Genomic DNA, 9141 nt, shown 5'->3' with positions numbered 1-9141 from the left:
AAAAAAAAAAAAAACCTGGAGGAAGTAGGATTCTCTCTTCCTGGGAGAGTAAGAAGTCGGAGATATAAAATATGCAAGCGTAACTATTCGTATAATGAAAGAAGTTACCGATAAAGACGCGGCGAGGGCTGACTTTTTAAACTGGTGCCATTAGCATCGCCGGAAGTAGAAAAATCGTGAGAATTAAATCGAACGTGGATCCCTCGTGATGTACTATTATCGTGAAAAGTTTCCGCAGCGGCCATTATTATCAAAACGCGGCGGCGGCGGCAACGGCTTCTTCGAACCGCTGATTATTATTCGATGACCGCTGCGGCGGCTTCTCTCTATCGCGGAGGTCGTTTTTTTTTTATTTTTTTCATTTTTTTTATTTTTACACTTCAAAGATGTAGCGCAAAATGGAATTTCGCTGCAGCTCGCGCGGACGTTAGGGAGCGCAATTTTATACGGAAATAAAGAAAGGATTTAAAACCATTCTGAACGTCGAGAAGATTAATCGGTATGCAACAGGAATATCGTGAATATCAAAACTGCAGCTGAAAAATTACTCTCTCGCGGGAGTATTAAATGTAATATTGCTCTCTCTCTCTCTCTCTCTTTCTCTCTCTGTCTTTCTCTCTCCCTCACTCATCGCGACGCGCAAAAAACTCCGCTGCCGCATTCGATCGTGAAAGATAGACAAAAAAGATTGTAAATTGTAAAATTGATCGTCGAACGTAAACATTTGGACGGGGCACGCGTGGAAATTGAAACTATATATATATAGAATATGCACACACCGGTGAGAGAGAGAGAGAGAGAGAGAAAAACGTGTGAGAGATAAAATTCCGAATCTGGCTGTACTCTCTCTATCTGCCGATCGACTTTTGTCGGCAAAAGGAAGAGGAAACTACGTCTCTCTCGTTTGTGCTTGACCCGTCGTGGACATTTCGTTTCCGTTTCGAGTTCAAGTCGAAACACCTCGTTGGACGACGAGGTCGGAAAGTGCTGAGATCGCACTCGGTCGAGCACCTTTCGACGAAAGCCGAGGGAATGAACGCGAAAAAGAGAAAGAGACAAGAAGAGGATTCGGGAAGGACAGAGAGAGAGATAGAGAGAGAGAGAGAGAGAGAGAGAGAGAGAAAAAGAGATAGATAGATAGAGAAAGAGAGACGGAGAAAGAGAGAGCGCTTAAACGACCCCGGCGNAGTGCTGAGATCGCACTCGGTCGAGCACCTTTCGACGAAAGCCGAGGGAATGAACGCGAAAAAGAGAAAGAGACAAGAAGAGGATTCGGGAAGGATAGAGAGAGAGAGAGAGAGAGAGAGAGAGAGAGAGAGAGAGAGAGAGAGAGAGAGAGAGAGAGAGAGTGGAGATACGGCAGAAGCCGGAGGATGGAGAAAGCTATTAGAGCGCGCACAGCCGTACGTTTAGCCAATGAGAATTTGACGATACCGTATCTCTCACCCCCAGTAAAAGACCCCCCTCTCTCTCTCTCCCGCCTCTCCGTGTCGGGGTAATTATTGAAACTGCGATTTGCAATCGATACAGTTTCTTCCCGCGTGTACAAAAAGAAATTTCCCGGAATTTCTTTTTTTTTTTTCGCGTCCTGGCGAAAAAAAACAACAAAACGTTTGCGATAGAAAGGAACGATATCACGTGTCCGCGACAGTGGTTTCCCGACGTAGATTTTACAGATTCTTTTTATTTCTCTCACGTTTTTTTTTTTTCCCCGTATGAAAATATTACATGTCTAATGAACGAGATAAACATCGTTACTTTCAAGTTGTGGCAGCGCTTGTCACTGGAACATCTGATAAGATTCTGGCGTTTTCGAGCCTCCCTTCAATTATCCATCGGGTGATAGGAACCGATAGCATCGGCCTAATGGTGTTTGCGGGTTTAGCTCGGTTTTTCTCTTTAGACCAGAATACGATGATATAAAATGAAAAATGGGAAGACGCGACGCGAAGGGCGGAAGGTGAGCACTCGCGTGCTTCGAGACGATTAGCCGAGGGGGAAAGCTTTTGCGAGCGCAGCGACAGCGGGCGACCGTCTTGGGTTCGGGTCTCGTCGTCGAGACGAAGAGGTAACGCGCTCGGCAACGCAACCGACGGACGGCGGTAACCGCATCTGCCAGCAGCATCCGGCAGTCACGAAACAGAGGAAGCTCAGAAAATGAAAAAAGAATGAGTTAGAAATAATTAGCGAGGCCGTGGAGCGCGTGGTCGGCCGAACGCAGATGCGCCCGTTCCGTATGAAAAATTAAGCGTTTCTCTCTTTCTCTCTCTCTTTCTCTCGCGCTTTTATTTTTCTCGCGCACCCGCTCTATTTCTCTGCGCGCGTTCTCGACTACGCTTTTTTTCTGTTTTTTTTTTTTTTTATTTCGTCCTGACTGTGTGTGTGTGTGCAGTGCGCACGCCGCGGCTTTATTCCCTCTCCGCTCTTCCGTCTCTTTTTCACCGCTCCGGTTTTCCCTTTATTGCCGCGCCCAACGTTCGACGATCTCGCGTGTCCCGACGAAATTTAGCCGCACCGCGATCCCCGATAGGCTCTATAATTATCCCGTTTTATCTTCATCAGCCGAGAGCGGACTGGCTGCTCTAGGGTGGCGGCGAGTCGCGGCGCGGCCGCCGAGGAAACGTAGGTATAACTCGCTTCGTTGAAGTGCGTTTTCGATTTAAGTCCGGCACGCCTGGACGTTTACATTCTCTCTCGCCGGCGAGAGAATTTCAAAATGCGGCTCCCGGCGCATTTACGCGTCAGACAGGGGAGGGGATTAGACAATCAGTTGCGGAACCAAATTTTCCGCGCGCGTTGAAATATGTATTTTATCTCGCGCGCGTTAATCGTTTATGTTCCGCTAATCCTTTGTAACCTGAATTTTTTTTTTTTTGTGAATATAAAAAACTTTGTGTAACGCGAAGCTAGCAAACAAAACTATCAACCTCCGGATGTAAATTAACAATAAATTAAAAAAGTTTTAAAGGTATTATTTTTTATTTTGTTAGTTTTAAAAGATTTTCAGTATTTAAGTTTTTCATTGTTTTTATTTTATTTTTCTTTGACAATTGCGCGACAAACAAGTTTTCACAAGTTAAAGGAGAGGTGACGGAACAAGATGCATAAAGTGGCTAAAAATGACAATGGACTGAAATCGATGTATCGGCACGTGATTTCAAAGTTGCACGACGTTACAGAGGGTCGAATAATCGTATCGTCAGATCAATACAATTGTCACAATTTCTTCTTCTTCTTCCACGTCTTTCTTTTATCTATTTTTCCGCGGTGTCGTACTTATACTTAATCGCAATTTCTTGCACACATTGTAAATCTGCTTCTGTCTCTGACACGGAGGGTTAGAGGGTAAGCGAGGAAATTTGTCGAGGATCCTTCGCGATAGTCATCCGGATAAATCGGCCCACTCTTTAATTCATCTTCGTTACGCGCGTCAATCATCCAGTCGCGTTTCCTTCGCGCGCGCCTTCATTTTTCACCTTTTTACCGCCGCGAAGAGAGAGAGAGAGAGAGAAAGAGCCGATCGATAAATTACGGCGCGACACTCGGCGGTTCCGTTCTTTTTGACGTATTTTTACTCGAAAGAGTTTTGCCTATCAAATACGCACGTAAGCGCGGTGAGATCTTCGCGAAAATACACTCCCGCCCGCGCTTTTCACGCACCGCGACATTTTTATACGGCCGTGACAAAAAGTAAAAAAAAAAAAAAAAAAAAAAAAAAGAATCGAATCGTTTTTCGTCGCGTGAATACGTGGCCGCGCTGGAAAAATTCAAATTCCAACTCCGCGCGCCGAGGGACGGGAAATTAAGTTTCGCACATTTCTGCGCCAGCTTTATTACATCGGAACGCGAAAATGCATACGGTATTGTATGCGAACGGAATATCCCGCGGGACGCGTCACCCGCATTTTCTTCACCTTCGAAGAGCGTCAGTTTTTGACTCTTGATTTTTTTTTTTTTTTTTTTCAATTTGTCAGAAACGCGGCCCCGTGTCCCCGGCTTTCGTCGATACGTCGTTTCGCACGATCGCTTAATTCGCATCATTCCCTCCCTTCCCCCACGCGAGCGATACACGCAGTCGCGCGCACACCTGTTGGCACACAGACCTGGTTTTCGGTGACGCGCCTACACAGTTTNNTTTNNNANTTTTTTTTTTTTTTTTTTTTTTGTGCGATATAACGCGATTTAAGTATTTTCAAATAGTCACACGTGAGATCGGACAAACACACGTGACAGTTTCATACGCGTACGAGAATGACATCGCGGTGCAATCCCCCCGAAATATATCTGCCATCGATATCGTCGCGTTGATGTAAAAGCCAAGCGTGTTTCTCGCAACCATCCCAATTTCGCGATGCGTCACGACAGACCTCGAGTAAATGAGTCGCTCGCCTGTCGTAAATCGGAGAACTTTGTGCAGCGGCGCGCGCGTACACAGACACACACACACACACACACACGTGCGCGCGCGGTGTCGAGTGTCCAAAAGCCTTGAGGCCACGCAAACAAAACAAAAACAAATTGCCCATAGGGAAATTTAATTACCGTCTTCTCTCTCTCTCCGAGAGTGTATCCTTCTCTATTCCAAACAACAGACGCAAAGTTCGTTACATATGCGATCATTTTCCCGCTAGTGTAGCAGAGAATTACCATTTTAACTAGCGGTAATAATAGAAGACTTTATTAATTTCCGAGCCGGGGCAAAATAGCGAAGTGTGCGATCGTAGTTTCCGGGAACGGAAACGCGGATGTTATTTGGAAAAGTTATTTTTGAAACTTTCCCCGTTTCGAAACTCGACATTTCAATGAAGTGGAGAGTATATGCATTTCTGAAATATATTTTCCGCAGACGATGATCGAAATGCAAATACGCGATAAACTCATCGGACGGCGCGCGCTCGCCCGCGCGCGCCGCGTACAATTAAACGACCGATTTTACAATCTCGCACCGGACAGCCCGTCAGTTCCGACAGAAGCTTTCGATGCTGATGTTTCGAACGCATCTTTTATTTATTTATGCTAACCAGTTGCGCCGCGAGCGCACCGCGAAGGCTTTGCCTTCAAGTTCACGGTTTTAAAATTTCATATCTGGTACACATCGTGCGCCGTGCGGATGTACGCGCTCTTTTTCTCTCTCTTTCTCTCTCTCTCTCTCTCTCTTTCTCTCTCCATATTGATATGTATAGGGGAGTGATGCACTTTACTTTCTTTGGTCGAAACGCTTTTCATTTCCTGCCGCGGATACGGCCGATATAAAAAAGATCTCCGCGAACGCGATTCCTCGAGAGGCAACGTAGCAGCTACTTTTATTTCACCGGCTCATTTCTGCGCCCTGCGTATCGTATTCTTCCGCATCGCCGATTTACGTTTGATTCGGCTTTTGCTCGATCGCACGAACGCTGCGTCGACGGAACCGTAACACAATGCTTATAAACGTTATATTTGCGACTTGATGCGAGCGTCAGACATCATCGAGATATTTTTCTTCCGTCGTCGTACGACTGACTTGCGCGTGTGAGTTTATTACGCAAAAAGCGTAGGTACGTTATAAATAAATAAGCAAACCTCGCCGATGCGCGGTTTACACGTACCGTCCGTGTATTTATTTTATTGTATCTTTTTTGACGGTTTTATTCCACTTCTAATTTTAACTCTTCGCAGTCGCGTGTAGACCGGAGATATTTCCGGAGCCGAGGTTTCAGAATCTGCGGCAGAACGCGGCTCACCTTGTTCGTTGTATTAATCGTGAAATAACATTTGTTTGATCACCAACTTTTTATATTTATATTTAACTTTGTAATTTCATAATTTTAAATATTTGTACTATTATATTTAATAATGTTTCATTGTTTATAATAGTAATATTTTTAATCTGTACTAATACCTTTTGTTAAAGTCAATGACTTTTAACGAAAGTTCAATGACCTTTGACGAAAAGGTCAATGACCTTTGACGAGAGGTCAATGACCTTTGACGAAAAGATCAATGACCTTTGACGAAAGTTCAATGACCTTTGACGAAAAGGTCAATGACCTTTAGATCGGTGCATCGTCTTGATACGTACGACATGAATCGAGAAACACATCCTAGAAACGTCTAATCAGCGTCGAGATAAAAGTGGCAACAATTAATATATCAAGAAAATCGATTGTGATTATTTACACATACTTTTTCTGGTAGGATATAGTGAGAATAAAACAAGTATATTTGTGAGATTTTAATTTGAATTATAATTAATAATATAACTTCAATATTATCAAATCGCGTGCACACATTCACGCATTGTATATCAACTAACAAACATGAACACAAGCAAAACCATCAGATCCTTCCGTGTGTATCTGCGCAAGATGTATTGCGATCGCGAGAAGTTAAGCTCTGCGTTTTTTTTATTCGTTTTGTTCGCTCTTGCGACGTGTCAACACGCCTTATATTCTTTCTCTCTCTCTCTCGCGATGTGTCATACTCATATAAGCCATTATTCCCGATCTGAAATCTCATGAGACGTTCCCGCATAGACACTCGTTTGACACGGAAAGCGTTCTCACGTTCGCGGTTACTTAATCTCTCGCACAGATCGTAACCTTTTAACTGCTCCCGCACTCGTTTCGTCGCCGCCCATTTAATTTCGACTTTTACACCATTTGCTCTGCCTTAACGCGAGATTTTTATTCCGCCACGGTGTAACGCTCGTTTCTTCTCTTTCTCTCTCTCTTGTCCGCCTACCGGAACGTAATAAATCCCAGGCCATCCTGCGCTCTGCTCTCTTACTCAGCGCGCTTCGTCCTCGTTCCCTCCTCACACAGTCGCTCTCTCGTTTCTTTTCCCGGACTCTCATCCAGTCTTGTTTGACTCCTATTTCTCTCTCTCTCTCTCTCTCGCCGCGTGCATCTCCTCCCACCCGTTAAAGTCCGTGATAACCGAGAAGGAACGGGCGAAACGTAATTAGAAAGAGCGCTATTTTTAAACCGCTTCTTTCGCCCCTCGTCCTCCTCGGAACGAGCGCGGATGGGCGGCGCTCTTAAGCTTTACGTCCTCGTGAGGATATCCAGATTGGGTATCAAATCCGCGGGAGGAAGAGAGACAGAAAAAAATCATTGAAAAAATGAAGCGACGAGAGAGAGAGAGAGAGAGAGAGAGAGAGAGAGAGAGAGAGACGGGGAACGGCCATTTGGAAATTGCTAGAAAGCTATCAGCTATACTTCGCTATATAGATAACGACAGAGGAAACTTTGGACGCAGAGCTTGTAACTCTCCCGAACTCTCTACCACACGTAACGCTATACGTGTATCAGCGATTCTCAAAGTGCGCTTTGTGCGCCGTCCCCCCCCGAATCATAATTTGAATTCTCCAGTCCAGGTTTCTTTGTGTCCCGGGCCACCGGAAGAAGAAACACTTCCCTCGCGCGCGAAGAAGCGTATGACGTTTCTCATCTCACGTAATCGAAAAAAAAACAAAACAACGGAGGCTGCATCTTCGAAACGTTCTTATATCGCATAAAAAATACGTTTCATTCAGAATACGTTTGATATCTTTCCCTCACACACACAACCGATATGGGCTTTTAAACATCAGCGAGGAAGAAAAATGAAGAGAAGAGCGTCGTTCGCGCTCGTTAGAAAAAAACGCCATCGTTTTCTCGAACTACGTTGTCGTCGTCGTCGTCGTTTCCGCTCAATGAATTGTGCGCGAGTTACGCGCATTCTTATTATACGCGTTGGTTGTTGTTTCTTTTTTTTTTTTTTTTGTTTCCTCGGTTTTAGAGCGCGTTATATATCCCGAGACGCGCGCGTCATAAAACTTGCGCGCTTTATCGCGCGCCGAATTATGCGCCGTCGTGAATGCGGCAGAAAGCTTCGGGATGAATTTATGCGCCTCGCGGCGCGGCGCGGAATCGGGGAGAGAGATATTAAAGTTTGAGAACCCGCGTGTGTGCGAGTTATATATGTATACGCGTCGGCCCCGCGTCGACTGCGTCTATTACGCATCTTCGCCTGTTATGCTGCCACGATGGATCCATTGAACTGTATATATCTCGTCGTCGTGGATGAGGGAAACGCGTAACGACGACATTCGAGTCTCTGAACTCCCCGGTAGTTAAAGACAGAGACACAGAGAAGGAGGGGGAGAAACGCGCGGCGGGGCAGCAGCAGCAGCTACGTTATCTGATTGGCGCTCCATGTATCAAATCTGGATTCTGTAATTCATATTCACAGTCGCGTCAAGTGTCACCGGCGTCAGTTCATCCTCGCTGAGGATGTCACTTTTCGCGTCGAATCCGTTTTCATCGGCGGGCCCGTCGGGTTTTCGCCGACAAAATCGAGCGACATTAAACGCGCCGCGTACGCGCTGCTGCAAGTAGCAATTTAAACAGCGAGATATGACAGGCGCGTCTCCCTTTGCCTCTCTCTCTCTCTCTCTCTCCCTCTCTCTCTCTTTCTCGATGAAAACTAACCCTTTCAATTGTAATCCTATCCCATACGCCGGATTATTTCACGTAATTACGAATTATTGCGGCGCGCGTAGCTGAGCGCGTGTTTCACGCTGTGTTTACTCGCGCGTCCCGTTTAATCATCTCGCGCGTCGCACCGATGAGAATTTCAGCAGTTTGTATAATGATACGCGTGTAAAAGTTTCACACTATTACTGCTATTCTCTCTCTATCTATCTCTCTTTCTCTCCCTCTCTTTCCCTCTTTTGTCATTAAAAAATCATCAGATAATTTATTGCGTAAATTAATTACGATAATAATAACACGCGCGCGCGCGCGCATTCTTCTCCCGCGCGCTTGTTAAACGATTATGTAAAACGTAATACTAATAATAATATGTACAACGCAATCGGATTTTCATCGCGTTTCAGCGCCCGGGAGAGATTTTCCGGGAGAGCGTGAGAGACCGATTCTCGCGCGCGAGTGGCCTTTTCCCAGTCTCTTGCGGCTCTTTCGAAGCGCGTGCTTAAAATACAGGGCGGTAGTTAGCATCCTTGCGGGCGAATAGAAAAAAAAAAAAAAAAAAAAAAAAAAAAAAAAAAAAAAAAAAAGAAAAAAAAAAAAAAAGGGGGGAAACTCGTCGCGGCGAGAGAAAGAGGCGAAGAAGGCCGTGTTTATCCTTTAAAGCGGATGTAACGGAGGATAATGCGCT

General features: G+C 45.3%; 1 protein-coding gene across 2 annotated transcripts in view; it reads right to left on the bottom strand.

Annotated features, from left to right (window-relative positions):
- LOC109856650 (cell adhesion molecule 2-like) overlaps window positions 1-9141 on the bottom strand; it is a 91562-nt gene that overhangs the window by 75628 nt on the left and 6793 nt on the right. The window lies entirely within an intron of this gene.

This window comes from Pseudomyrmex gracilis, unplaced genomic scaffold (assembly GCF_002006095.1).
Source record: "Pseudomyrmex gracilis isolate BER0280 unplaced genomic scaffold, ASM200609v1 scaffold_129, whole genome shotgun sequence".
NCBI classification, from domain to species: domain Eukaryota; kingdom Metazoa; phylum Arthropoda; class Insecta; order Hymenoptera; family Formicidae; genus Pseudomyrmex; species Pseudomyrmex gracilis.
This window is presented reverse-complemented; position numbering and strand designations above follow the sequence as displayed.